Source organism: Macrobrachium rosenbergii, chromosome 48 (genome assembly GCF_040412425.1).
Source record: "Macrobrachium rosenbergii isolate ZJJX-2024 chromosome 48, ASM4041242v1, whole genome shotgun sequence".
In the NCBI taxonomy this organism is placed as follows: Eukaryota; Metazoa; Arthropoda; class Malacostraca; order Decapoda; family Palaemonidae; genus Macrobrachium; species Macrobrachium rosenbergii.
Genome location: NC_089788.1, coordinates 12,943,785 through 12,958,514, shown reverse-complemented (window position 1 = coordinate 12,958,514; position 14,730 = coordinate 12,943,785). Strand labels below are relative to the sequence as shown.

Here is a 14,730-nt window from a genome sequence, read left to right as displayed (position 1 = left end):
GAAAGTTGGGTATTGTACGTAAAGCCTCATATATTTATAACAGTGATAGCATTAATGCAACTTGATTAAGCTCATATGTCCTTCCTTTACCAGAATACTGTTCGCTGTGGATGTCTGCTTCTGCCGAGATTGATCTCTTTTAGATATACTGTACTGGTTCGTGGTGGCAGACTTCTGTTTCCTAATATTAAGTTATGACTTGGACCATCGACGGATGGGCTCTTGTTTGTCAATTTTTCATACGTCGTATTTTAACAGAGATCTTTCACTTTCACAACTGATCCCTGATCCCTTTTTCTGCCGAGAGCAACTAGTTTTGCTGAACAGCAGCACCAATATGCAGTACATAAGCCACGCTGTCGAACTTCTCAGTTCCATAGGTCCTTCATTCCTCACATCGCTGGACCGTGGAACAGTCTCCCTAAGGATGTCGTAAAACTAAAACCTCTTAAGTTCAAGTTAAAATGCAATACATTACTACCCTAACACAATTCTTCTTAAATTTTAATAATTTAATTACAGTTTTTATCTATTTAATAATTTGTTGATTTGTTTTTCAAAAAAAGCAAAAGTACTAGCTCCAATGAAATTTTTCATATACCCTCCGTGGATACATACAACACAATATATACAAATATATATTGCAAATATTATATTGTTCGACCTCTCTTCTTTGATCTAGTAGAATAAAAAAAAAACAAAGAAAGGAAAGCACCAAAAAAGCCGAGAGCTGGCTGTTGTTTAAAAAAAAAAACGCCAACCATCTTAGAGGATTACAAGTTTAGTTTAGGGACCTATCCAACCGGGTAGGTTTTACTAGGGCCACCTTTAGTTAGGGTATCCCTTAAGCTCACTTTTCCCTGAACTTCATACTGGCTGGTTTTGTTCTTTTCAGGCTACCCGCAGGCTACGAAGGGGGAGTTGTTTGCAAGCAACTACCCACGCACTTGACCCAGGTCAGAAGTACAGCGGTCACCAGCAGTGAGAGCACATGCGTCTCTCTCTCTCTCTCTCTCTCTCTCTCTCTCTCTCTCTCTCTCTCTCTCTCTCAGCTCCCCCCCACCCCGCCCTCTTGTCCTCTAATCTTTACGGAACCGCCGGGAAAGTGCTTCAACCAACCCCGGGCGTCGGATGCAAGTGATCATAACATTAAATGACTATGGTAAGTCTGAAGATGACAATTACTCCCAGTTCCACCCTTTAGATCTCTCCCCTTATTTTCCTTTACAGGTTTCTCTCTTATCAGTCAATGACGAAGGAAATCCTCGTAAAACCATATTCCATTTATGAAGTCAATTATATGAAGTACAATTACAGTCGCTTAGTGATATTGCATAAAGTATCCTCCATGGTGTTAAGGATAAGTGAGAGGGTCTGGAATTTAAGTGTTATCTGGATACATCTCTCTAAGAATCAGGCACGCCTTGGAACCTGGCCATACCCTTGTTTGGAGAAGGACTAGCCATAATATACTAGAAAACTGCTTATAAGAGCATCATGAGAGTTTCTCAGCCGTTGCGTCATACCCTAACGTAGGGGAAAATATTGTGTGTCCGAGTGTGATGAAGTTGGAGCTGTTATTGGTTCCTGTAAGATTTTCTCAATTTCATTCTTTTTTCTTTTGAACTAGATGGTTGATTAATGTGGTTTATTTAATTCATCTGTTCAGAATAAACCAAAATATTTAGTAACCTAGCTTCAACTGCGACCGAATCCAATTAAGTTAATTATCTGTCTTTTTGGGTAACTTTTAGCCTTAACTGATATGATTACGTGGGTCTTAGGTAAAACAAGGCTATATAACTCACAGTAATTAATAATTAAACTCATCAGACGAAGGACCCATGTAACAATATTTATTATATACATTAATATATAATATATATAATATATATATATATATATATATATATATATATATATATATAGATAGATAGATAGATAGATAGATAGATAGATAGATAGGTGTATATGTGTATATGTATATATATATATATATATATATATATATATATATATATATATATATATATATATATATATATGATTATTATCACTTTTGTACGTGATTCATTTATCACACATTACCACAGGTGAAAAATAAGAAACGGAGTGTATGTAGGTCCTGACCGGTTTCGACTTTATTTCCAAGCCATTGATGAAGGACTGATACAGAGTATGAGAAGTCACAAATATATATACTACAAGAACAGTACTGATGAACATACACAACCGTTAGAGACTAGAAATCCCCACTCAGGCTGGTGTCGAGGTAGGAGTGGCCTTCAAAACTCATTTGGCTCAAAATCACAATATACTCTCAGGGGACAATGCTGATAAACAAACCATACGCCACCTCAGATCCACACCTGACAGGTGTCACAGAGGCGGAGTTTGGAAAAACAAGAAACGGAGTGTAGGTCCTGACCGGTTTCGACTTTATTTCCAAGCCATTGATGAAGGACTGATACAGAGTATGAGAAGTCACAAATATATATACTACAAGAACATTACTGACGAACATACACAACCGTTAGAGACTACATATCCCCACTTAGGCTGGTGTTGAGGTAGGAGTGGCCTTCAAAACTCATTTGGCTCAAAATCACAATATACTCTCAGGGGACAATGCTGATAAACAAACCATGCGCCACCTCAGATCCACACCTGACAGGTGTCACGGAGGCGGAGTTTGTAAACACAGTACGAGGGTAGTAGTGTTAATGAGTTTCCAAACTCCGCCTCCGTGACACCTGTCAGGTGTGGATCTGAGGTGGCGTATGGTTTGTTTATCAGCATTGTCCCCTGAGAGTATATTGTGATTTTTAGCCAAATGAGTTTTGAAGGCCACTCCTACCTTGACACCGGCCTGAGTGGGGATATGTAGTCTCTAACGGTTGTGTATGTTCATCAGTACTGTTCTTGTGGTATATATATTTGTGACTTCTCATACTCTGTATCAGTCCTTCGTCAATGGCTTGGAAATAAAGTCAAAACCGGTCAGGACCTACACTCCGTTTCTTATTTTTCACCTGTGGTAATGTGTGATATATATATATATATATATATATATATATATATATATAAATATATATATATATATATATATATATATATATATATATATATATATATATATATATATATATATATATATATATTATATATATATATATATATATATATAATAATTATAAATATTCATAATCAATGTTCAACCTCCCTTCCTTGATTTAATAGAAATATAGAAAGAAAGCTTTCTCTTTGTTAAAGTAAGAGGGCATACTAGGAAGGGAAGCAAGAGAGCACTTGTTGTTGTTCCCAAAGAACCAACCATCAAAAGGGTAAGAATTTCAGTTTAGAGGCATATCAGACAGGGTAGGTTTTGCTAGGACCACCCTTAGCTAGATTGTACCTTAAGCTCACTTTTCTATGACCTTTGTACTGGTGAGTTTTTTGTCATTTTTCAGATGCTACCTGTGCCCAAGCCAGGGCAGTTGGGGGGGGGGGGGGAGTTTGAAGCAAACACCCACGCCACTGACCCCAGCTTTGAGAGTCTAAAAGCAACCACTAGAGAGGCAACATGCATATCAGGCATCTCTCATAGCCCCCCTTTCTTCTTCCTCCTTTGTCGAACAGCCGAGGAAATTGCCATTTCAACGGACCCAGGGCTTCTGATGCAATTGATCACTGCATTATCTATTCCAGCAGTAAGTCTGAAGATGACAATTACTCCCAGTTCTCTTTCCTTTCATCTTAACTGCTCCTTGTTCATGTTTCAAGTTTTCCTCTCTTAAACAGTCACTAAGAAAAGTCCTAGTAAAACAATATCCCATTTATGAAGTCAAATATATGAAGTACAATTATTGCTGTCAATTAATGATAAGTGAGAGGTCTTTTGATACTGGGATGTTATCTGGATACGTCTCTTCCAGAATTGGGCACATATTGGAAACTGGAGAAGAATTAGCATCCTTGACAGCAAGATCCTCAATTCACGCACTTGAAATTGCTTTAAAGATGCATCACACGAGACCCCAAGCCATTGCGTTATTCACTCCTTTATGTTGAAAAAAAAAGTTAAGTATATCTTAGTTTAACCAGACCACTGAGCTGATTAACAGCTCTCCTAGGGCTGGCCCGAAGGATTAGATTTATTTTTACGTGGCTAAGAACCAATTGGTTACCTAGCAACAGGACCTACAGCTTATTGTGGAATCCGAACTACATTATAGTGAGAAATGAATTTCTATCACCAGAAACAAATTCCTCTTGTTCTTCACTGGCCGGTCGGAGATTCAAACTCGTGACCAACAGAGTGGTAGCTGAGAATGGAACCCGCTCACCCAGCGAGGATCTCCTTTATCTTGAAATATCTTGTGTCTGAAGTGGGATGAAATTGGAGCTATTATTAGCTCCCGTAAGAAACAATTAATACCTTTATTTGTTGAAACTAGTTGTTTGAGTAATGTTGCTGATTTAGTTTATGTGTTCCGAATAAATCACTATACTCAGTAATCTAGTCTCAGCTGGCGACCTAAATTAGTTTTGTTAACTTATCTTTCTTTTAGGTAACTATCAGCCTTAACTGATAGGATTATGTGGGTCTTAGGTTAAGCAAGGCAATATAAATCATTAAAATTAATAATTAAACTCAGCCGAATGACCAACATAACAATATATATACATATATACATATATATATATATATATATATATATATATATATATATATATATATATATATATATATATATATATATATATATATATATATATACAGTATATATATATATATATATATATATATATATATATATATATATATATATATATATATATATATATATATATATATATATATATATATATATATATATATATATATAATGTAGAATCTACTGGTCACTTTTACAGATACTCGAATTCTTTGCGCTTTTTGGATATGCTTGTCACTACAAAGACATAAGATCCAAGTGCAAGAAATTGAAGAGACTGTGATGCCCGGTCGCAGGAAACGTGGTCAGGTCGGCAACGTGACCTCCTGTGATTATGGTGACACGGGTTCGTTTCCCGCGACCGGGCATCACAGTCTCTTCAATTTCTTGCACTTGGATCTTACGGTTTTGTAGTGACAAGCATATCCATAAAAGCGGAAAGAATTCGAGAAGTTAAGAGGGCATTGTGGCTATTACAATTACATATATATATATATATATATATATATATATATATATATATATAAATAAATAATAATATAGCAAAGACACTTTCAAGTAACTTTCTTCGAGATGTGTGTTTACAAACGCAATACCATCAACTGCTTGGGATAAGGACAAAAGATAATTTAACAGATGGAATCCTCTTTATCAGTGTGATTCTCTCACTAATCTCAGGTGGCGAGATTCTACTGCATATTTTACAAACAAAGAACACAAATTATTAAATGCACAGACTAGTGAGTGAGTTTGCTTATATGTGCGTTTTCGTATTCGTGTCAGGAGTGCGTCAAGCAACGGCTGAATCTCAAGAGGGTAAAAAGAGGAGAAGAGTCTGCGTAACAGATGGCGATAACCTTGAAAACGAAGACCACAACCCACCCGTCTTTGTCCCAGAGGGGCATTGGTAGGGACCGGGTGGAGGAACCAGTGAAGGGACTGACTACCATGAGAGTGAAACTTAAGAAAAACTAGTCTACATGTATAACTAACTTATAGCGTCTTCTGAGGATAAAGGTACTCTAGTTATCATCAATCATGCGTACCAGTTCACAGGCATGTTTTTTTAATGAGGAAAAGTACGTAATATATTTTGTGTTTATTTTTCTTTTAGCACTGCCTATTTTGCATGTACAGAGTGTACAGATTCTCTTTGTCTGTTTGAATTTTTGTACCCTAACTTCAGTAAGATGATTCTCGTTGTGTGAATAATATCGAGATTTGCTTTAGCCTTTTTCATATATATATATTTATATATATATTATATATATATATATATATATATATATATATATATATATATATATAATATACATGTATAACTTAAATACATACATATATATATTATATATACACTTAAATACATACATATATATATATATATATATATATATATATATATATATATATATACATATATATATAGATAATTTTCACGAGCCTAATCTGGGGTTGATTTATCTGGCCTTAAAACACACACTAACCTCACCTGACTACTCAGTTAAACTCACGAAAAGAAGTAAGTTAACAGTAAATTAAAATGGTTTCCAAAAGAAATGCAAGACTCCACAAATTAAGTTTTATTGCAAGGACCAGAAGGATATTGCAAGGGAGCTCCTCACTAGCCCCTTGGCACTGATATTACATTACTCACAAAACAAAGTGCCAATCTCAAAGATTCTACAATCTATGGTAAAGTCTTAATTATGGAATTAGTTATCTATAGCATAGAAATCACTGTGGGGAAACTTCTAAGACTAAGCAAATATACAGAATTCTGCCACGTAGGCATAAACGTCTTCGGGACTGAATCTTGAAGGGATCTTCCACGTCGAGAATTCATGATTTGGCACCATGGGCGAACAGATGGATACACAGCATCAACGCCTATTCTGAAAGACGAACTTACTGTCACTTTTGACGCTAAGAAACCACTTTCTCGGTCACTTAGGGAATGCTGAGGGCTAAGGGGGCAATATGCGATAGCAAGGGTTTCGAAATGCTTACGTTACTTGAAATGAAAGTGTTAACACTTCACTTATTTTCTCAGAACTCCAAGGGGCAGAAATATCAAAAAGAATGAAAATTATAATGGAAGACTGGGCGTCGTAACAACTCCAGAATCCAGACTATACCTTTCTCGTGGGATGCGCTGTCTTGATAATGTAGGCCAGACTTTTGGAATAAGGCAAGGGGCTTGATGGGACTATGTGCACGACAAAAAGTACTGGGTCGGGGTGGGGGGGGGGCGGTAAGAGACTGACCCGGAAAGGACTCTACTCTGATGCTTGCTGGTAACGAACTCCCTGGTCTCCCCTGGTCAAGGGCCTTATATAGTCTCTGGTCCAGCCTCCAAGTCTTTGTGTCACATATGGCGATTGTCTGTTACATGCCGGCTTCCATGTTTTTGAAAGCAACACAGGATCAGTAGTCCATTTGCCACTCTTATGATTTCCACTGGGGACCTATGAATCTTTTGTAGTACAAGGTATTATGGTATATATCTAATATCCTGGTTTTTCTGGTTTAACTGAGTTGTCCTCTTGACAACTTTAGGCAAATCCTGAAATATGCAAATCTTGGTGGCCATTATATAATATTCAATTTTATTCAATATCTCTGTAAATTTGCAAGGTAATACGTCATATACCCATATGTCTATACCCATGTTTTCATGGTCAAGGATTAATATTATGTCACAAAACAGCCATAACATGTGCAGTTTTATTTGTAAAGACATTATGACAAATAAAGTTATAAAAATCCTACAGCAATACATGAAATTCGACATATTTATTATTGCAAACTGTTCTTACAAGTTAAACTTAAGCTTTTGTGTGTATTTTCAACTGCCATCATGTACATATATGTGTAAAGGGAAGATACAAGCTAATTGTTGTCCAACTCATCCTCAGAACAGTCACTGTCACTTTCATTCACTTGACCAGTGACTGTGAATGGATTATTGCATCCATCTATGCCTCCACATATGCACTAAATAGTGCAGGGCAACTGGCTCTTTTGACAGGAGCAGGCCGTAGAGCTGCAGGCCTTGTCCACTGCTTTGCTACCACAACTAAGAACATCAATTGGGCCAGGAGGGGCTGGAGAATCAGAAGCAAATGCCGGTGTTGGGACGCCATCCTTCACCTGCCATCCGAACTTGCTATGTCCACTGTTGGAGGGCCTTGCTGATCAGCTGTTTTCCATAACATCATTTGGAGATATGCCCGTTGTACATGGAGCACTAGATTGGCATCTGTAGGAGGAAGGGCCATAATGTGCACTGGTTTTCCTTTCTTTCTTGTATATATCCTGTGGCGAGCTGCATTCACTGAGGTGCCTGGAGGCTGGCCATACAGTGCTGTGAAGAACTGTTGGCCTGTTTGCAACAAGTCATTTTCTGAGGCATCTATCTCTCCAAGTATCTCAGATAATCCTGGGAAATTTCCTGCCTGCTAGACATTTAGAGCACTGACTTTTCCTTTGTTAAAAGGGTAAGACAGTGTCACAACCACTTAGCGCATGCATTCCCAATAGCTGCAAACACTTGGGACCTAGCTTCTCACAGGTTACATTGATGTCTACAATATCGCCATTCCAACGTTCCATCTTAACTTTACATGTACAGTATGTTGTAGCTGAGTTTTCCAAACCCAGTAAATCAGCAGTACTAGGACATCCGTATCATCACTGAGGATTCTTACTACCCTGTGACACTCAGCTGCCTTCAACAAGTATGCAATCATTGTCACATCAGCCTCATCATGTGAAAAGAGACAGTCTTCTTGACTTTTTAGCGTTATTTTATCTCCCATGTTGAAAGAGGATAGTAACCATGACAGTTGCTTTTTGTTTTGTTTATTCTTCATAATAGTATCTCTGTTTGGGAGTAGACTACTGATAGTCAGGTTGTAGTTGGTGGTACCCTCATCACCATGTCGCATTCTCTCATGGTCTCTGACTGACTGACTGTGATACTTGTCAAAGACTAACACCTTGTCACTATCAAGAGACTATAATGAAAGACGGTACTTAATACTCTCAACTAGGATAGATGCATCAGCACCATGAGGCCATGTAATGTGATAGAGCAGCTGCTGTGCATCCACTATAATGATGCTTGGAGGAACTGGGCTTTGCTGTAGCACACCAAGACGTCTAGCAAGTACAGCTTTGGTGCCCTTTCACAAACAGCCATACTCATCAATGAGTGAGGAAGGGACAGCACACAACTCATACTCAAAAATATTTTCTAACTGCAGCAGACACTGTTGACCTATCATTAGCAGGCGAAGGAATAGGGCTTCCATGTCAAAAACAGCCTTGTTACCAACTCTGATGCCATGCTTTAGCCGTTCCACTGTCTTAATGGGACTGGAAAGTTTTGCATGAAATCCAGATGGATTAGTTTCACAATACTTTCTAAACCTTCTACATTCTTCCAAATATAGTTGATGGATGAAGAAACGAAGATTACCTCTTCATTCCACTTACTGTGAACACAACATCACATCTGTTCCGCCACTCGTCGTGACCTCTTCAAAGTGTGCTACATGACCTGTTACTGTTGTTTATGACTGAGCTGGCTTTATGCCAGCACGGGCTCTTGCTCATAGAGCAGTCCGTAAATAACTACATGATCTTTTAATTATGTTATTTTATTACATTATGCAGACAGAACGGTAGTGTCCACAAACATTGACAACACATTTCAATACAATACAATGAATAAAGTACAATAAAATAATTTGCTTGGATTTTAAGTTAAGCAAAAATAACAAATTACAATAAGTCTTGTAACTTGTTACTTTTACACAACTTAAAATCTATGAAAATTATTTTATTGTACTTTATTTATTGTACTGTATTGAAATGTATTGTAAATGTTTATGGACGCTACAATTCCGTCAGCAAAATGTAATTCCCACCGCATAATGTAATAAAACAACTGAGCGGAAAGATCATGTAGTTATATACGGCCTGTTCTTAGAGCAAGAGCCCGTACTGGCATGAAGTCAGCTCAATCAATAACAACGTCAGATCATGTGGTGCACTTTGAAGAGGTCACAACGAGTGACGACGGAACAGCTGTGGTGTTGTGTTCCCACTATAAATGGAACGAGTTAATCTTCGTTTCTTTATCAACTATATTTGGAAGAACGTAGAAGATTTAGAAAGTATTGTGAAACTAATAAAAATGTTATCAACAACCACAAAGCCATCGAATTCAACGAAATCTGCATACAAGAAAATCTTTGCCCAAACAGCATATACATATATAAATATATATATGTATGTATATGTATGTATATATATATATATATATATATATATATATATATATATATATATATATATATGTGTGTGTGTGTGTGTGTGTGTGTGTGTGTGTGTGTACATTATATAAAATTATATATATATATATATATATATATATATATATATATATACATACACACACACACACACACACACACACACACACACACACATATATATATATATATATATATATATATATATATATATATATATATATATATATATATATATATATATATATATATATATATGTAATATGCGTGTGTTGTGTGTGTGCGTTTGATTCCTAGGAAGAGTGAATGGCAACAAGATTCGTCGAGGACGCATTATCTCAGGTTTCGTCTTAGCAAAATAGCATTCAGTAGGACGGTTTCAGACGCCACTTGCGGTCGCCCATGATACTATAATGAGGTTGGGGGTTGGGTCTCTGGGGAGGGTCGGAGGGTCTCAAAACTTGCCTCCCTTTCCAGCATGAAAAGGTAACGATCTCTTTTCACGGCCCCTACAGTTCTCCCTAGATGCAAGATAAACACATTCTTCGATAATACACTGCACTGATGATCACAAGGATCAAAATGCATTGACACATTTGTACATGGGATTCTCAGCCTTAATGCTATATCGAAATATAGGCTGTGTATTTTTCAAGTTGCTCAAGATGCTTAGCTTCCAAGTTTACCTCTAGAGAGTCTTGCACTTCCAAGTTTATCTCTGAATAAGAAAACGGAAGTACAAACTTTGATTCGCCAAGTGAACAGCAAGGAAGACGTCTCAGCACGTGCAATAAATCAATGAATGTAAACTCTTACCCGACGATAGGTGCTGCTTACTCATTCGTAACGGTTCCAGCCCACAGCTACAGCGCATAATTTGAGAGTTCTGTCTGTATTCATCTGTTTCAATCTTATTTCACTCGGCATATTACTCAAGTCCTGAACCCCTATATGCATGTTTTTTTTTTTTCTAGGATGGAAGGAATCTAGAATATAGGCCAAAGCCAAGCGCTGGTACCAGTGAAGTCATTCAACGCTGAAAGGGAAATTGCGAGTAGAAAGGTTTGAAATGCACAACAGGAGGACAACCTCGCAGCCGCACCATGAAACTATTGTTAGGAGAGGGTGGATAACAAGATGGAAGAAAGAGAATATGAATGGAGGAACAGTGAAAGGAATGAAAGGGGTCGCAGCTAGCGGACGAAGGGACGCTACAAAGAACCCTCAGTAATGCCCACAGCGCACCGAGTGAGGCACTCTTGGAGGCACTGTACCCCTACGAAGTTTTTTATGCTGTGTAATTATATATAAGACTTGGCTACATTTTAACTAGTGTTATACTTGTGTAAATATATTTTCTGCTCCCATCTCTATTAAATTACTCAAGCATACAAGATTTTAAAATCATCAAGCTATCGGTCAGCCCTTAATTTCATTGAAATCTACACTACAGAAAATGGTTGAAGTAAATTTGTTTTGCAAAAAAAAAAAAAAACCATCGCCATTGCTACATATTCACAATAATCTCATACCTGTACAAAGTACAGAGAGTTAAAACTTAGGTACATGATGCCTGTAATTGCTACTCCAAATTAATTTACTCGTTCTACGCGGCTAAACAATGATTCTTAAGTGTAAAATGGCTGCACAATGTAAGCAACCACTACAGAATGCAGTGAATGCATCAACATTTACACCTAAAAAGCTATACAAAGTAAGTGCTTTCATGCTTCCACCACCCACTACTTACCGGTACATTGATTGGTTAATTCATTCTACTCTTAAGTAACGCCTCTCTTTGACAGCAGATTTTTACTTACTATCTCCATTAATATTCCTACTACCGTGAAATTCCTAATCTGTTTACTTTCAGTGACATTCCCACACTACAGTTATTTCAGCTGAATTTCCTCACTATGACACCTACCACGGTATTACTACTCAATAGTTACGTAAGTTAATATTTATACTTCATTCTAGTTTCTTGAATAACACTTCCACACCATAATATTTCGGCAGCTCTTCATACAACTATCGTATCTGAAATACATCTCGATTATACGCCATACCTTTGGAATTTCGTGACAGCAAAACCTTTCCTCATAATGCTCGTTAGCAAATGTCGTTAGGATAGTATACCTAAAAGATATATATATATATATATTATATATACATATCTATAATTATATATATACTATATATTTATATATATTACATATATACATATCTATAATATATATATATATATATATATATATATATATATATATATATATATATAATTTATATTTATACTGTATATATAAAATATATATATATATATATATATATATATATATATATATATATATATAATTTGTATTTTCAATAATGAATGAATCGTGAAATTCATGCTATAAAGCCAAGACACTTGGACACTTTTAGCCATCCAGAGCTTAAGACGGTAAAGAGGAGTTGGAGTGTTTGGACAGCAAAGTAAAGAACTAGAAAGTACCTGAGCTGAAGTACATAGCTCTAAAGGTGAACTAAATTAGAAAGTTTGAACAGCAAGACGGAAGAAGAGAAGCGGGAATGGGCGATAAGTACAAGGTTAAAGAGTGGGTGCAGCTTATGGCCGAAGGAACGCTGGAAACCCTCTTTAATAATGCCCACAGTACACCGCGTGGAGTGCACTGAAGACACTACAGTACTCCCCTTACGCGAACAGTTTCACTAGCCACACCTTACAGGTCCTCCCAACTTCTCGACTTCCTGGCATCTCTGATTATAAGACAATTATAACTACAAGCTTCTATCCGAGCAGGAAAATAAACGAAAAAGTTACCCTACCAACCAGTTTTCTCGGGAAAAGGGGCTTCTATTACCTAAAGATTAGAAGAGGGGGGATAGAGACCCATTTCCGCTCGTGAGGCACCTTTCAACTACAGTAAATGAGCTCAACTCAGTGTCTACGATATATCAGAGATAAATACGAACATTTTGCACACTAGTGTAGCGCTCCACCATGCCAGATTTCCGAACATATCAAAGCTCCAGTCAGCAGAGAGCATTGCTTAAAAAGTTTACTTGATCATACGCAAACCAAGCTTCATAACACGACATAAATTCCCCTCCCCCAACTTCCTTCCTCTATCCTTTTATTTTCTTCAGATGACAGATGACAGATTCAAGTAAACGGCAAAAACCAAAACGAAACATACTGATACCAGCAACCCACTGTTCACTGCTGCAGATACGTTTCGTGGAATATAACCTACCCCACAAACCGGTGCCCCAACCACCACCCATCCTCCAAGGCCATGGAAGACTGACTAGAGGCGGTCTGGACTCTACTCGTGATGCTTTAAAAACGAAATACGTTTTGAGTTCCAAAGAGCAGTACCGAATGGCACTTCACATCAGAAACCGAATCCAGTGACTGGGACGCATTTAGGCCGTTTGCTGAAGCACACAACCACTAAAGGTGGTCCTCGGAATAAGGGGTTTCGCCTACCTGAAGAAATTACAAGGTAAGAATGATACTTCGGTGATTTGTATGTCATTTGCAGTGTTGGCATTCTTGGGTGTCCTTTAAATCTTTGTTGACATAAGGCAAACACTGTCATGAGGCGAGTCTCGCATGTTTTTGCGCCCATATCTGCCTGTAAAAGTATCATTACCTATCATCATTATTTCAGCCTTCAAAAGTCCTTTGTTGGATGTAGCCCTTTCCCAGGTTCCTCCAAAAAATTCACGTTATTGAAATTTGAAACTGCATACATATATGCATACATACATATACATATCTATATAGATATATATATATATATAATATATATATATATATATATATATATATATATATATATATATATATATATATATATATATTTATATGTATGTATGTATATATGCATGACAGATACGAAGTACCTCTCTCATAGTTCAAACTATCTCATACTTCAAAATTTATGACCAAGTTTAAATTCATGTTTGACCCTAGACCTCTGAGTATGACCTTTATCTCGACCGCCTTTTGTGCATCGGGTTCATTAGTGGATCATGTATGCCAAAGATTGAGTCGCCAGTTTGTATAGTTCAAAAGTTGAGGCTAAATTCTTCTTGACATTTTAATCTCCGGAAAAGGTAAAAGCAACGTTTATGTCTTTACAAAAACGTCAACACTTACTAAGCTCACCTTTACTAAATTTTGTAAAGTTGCAAATAATGTGCAATTCTTTTAACAGACAGACAAACTGTATCAAACACAAGATTTATGGTCGTAGTCGTAGGTATGTGTGAGTGTGTGTGTGTATACACACTGGATCTGCCCGTAAGGACGACGAGTTGATGGTGTTGGGTCGCTTTTTATAAAAACTAATGTACCAACACTAAACAGCCAATCGTCGTCCACACAACTGTTTATAGCATAATTGCCTGTTTGTTTACCCTCCACGTTCGTTATAGGTTTCTTTCGTTTGTTTATTTTCTTTCGTTGTTTATTTTCTCCCTGTCTTTTTAGCCACTTTTTAGCTCTTGCCTTGGCAGGTGTTCCTTTCAAGTTCTTGTTTTAATTTTTGTATTTGTAAATGTTTTAAATTTTTAAAGAAGCTTTTCCCGTTGCATAAGTGACATTTTAAGTATTTACTGTCTGTAATTTTCCAGCCTTGAAGATGCATCATGTGATGTGAAACGCTGGCAGAATAAACTTGATC

The 14,730-nt window shown here is 37.0% G+C and overlaps 3 protein-coding genes and 1 long non-coding RNA gene across 5 annotated transcripts in view; 2 read left to right on the top strand and 2 right to left on the bottom strand.

Moving 5' to 3' along the window:
• Nucleotides 1-11,531, top strand: part of LOC136831269 (myb-like protein X) — an 89,384-nt gene extending 77,853 nt beyond the window's left edge. Inside the window, exons 8-9 of one of the 2 annotated variants that reach the window (XR_010850824.1) lie at nt 896-1,162; nt 11,011-11,531. The gene's annotated coding sequence lies outside the window, so the exon portion shown is untranslated. The remainder of the gene's footprint in view (nt 1-895; nt 1,163-11,010) is intronic. The other variant, XM_067091368.1, reaches the window with a different exon arrangement.
• Nucleotides 1-14,730, bottom strand: part of LOC136831271 (protein tramtrack, alpha isoform-like) — a 638,889-nt gene that overhangs the window by 569,381 nt on the left and 54,778 nt on the right. The window lies entirely within an intron of this gene.
• Nucleotides 6,284-7,764, bottom strand: LOC136831699 (uncharacterized). The gene is made up of 2 exons (XR_010850951.1): nt 6,854-7,764; nt 6,284-6,610 (listed from the first exon to the last, which is right to left on the bottom strand). It is a non-coding gene; the product is annotated as an uncharacterized lncRNA (long non-coding RNA).
• Nucleotides 13,404-14,730, top strand: part of LOC136831272 (integral membrane protein 2B) — a 119,808-nt gene continuing 118,481 nt past the window's right edge. The window contains exon 1 of the mRNA XM_067091373.1: nt 13,404-13,545. The gene's annotated coding sequence lies outside the window, so the exon portion shown is untranslated. The remainder of the gene's footprint in view (nt 13,546-14,730) is intronic.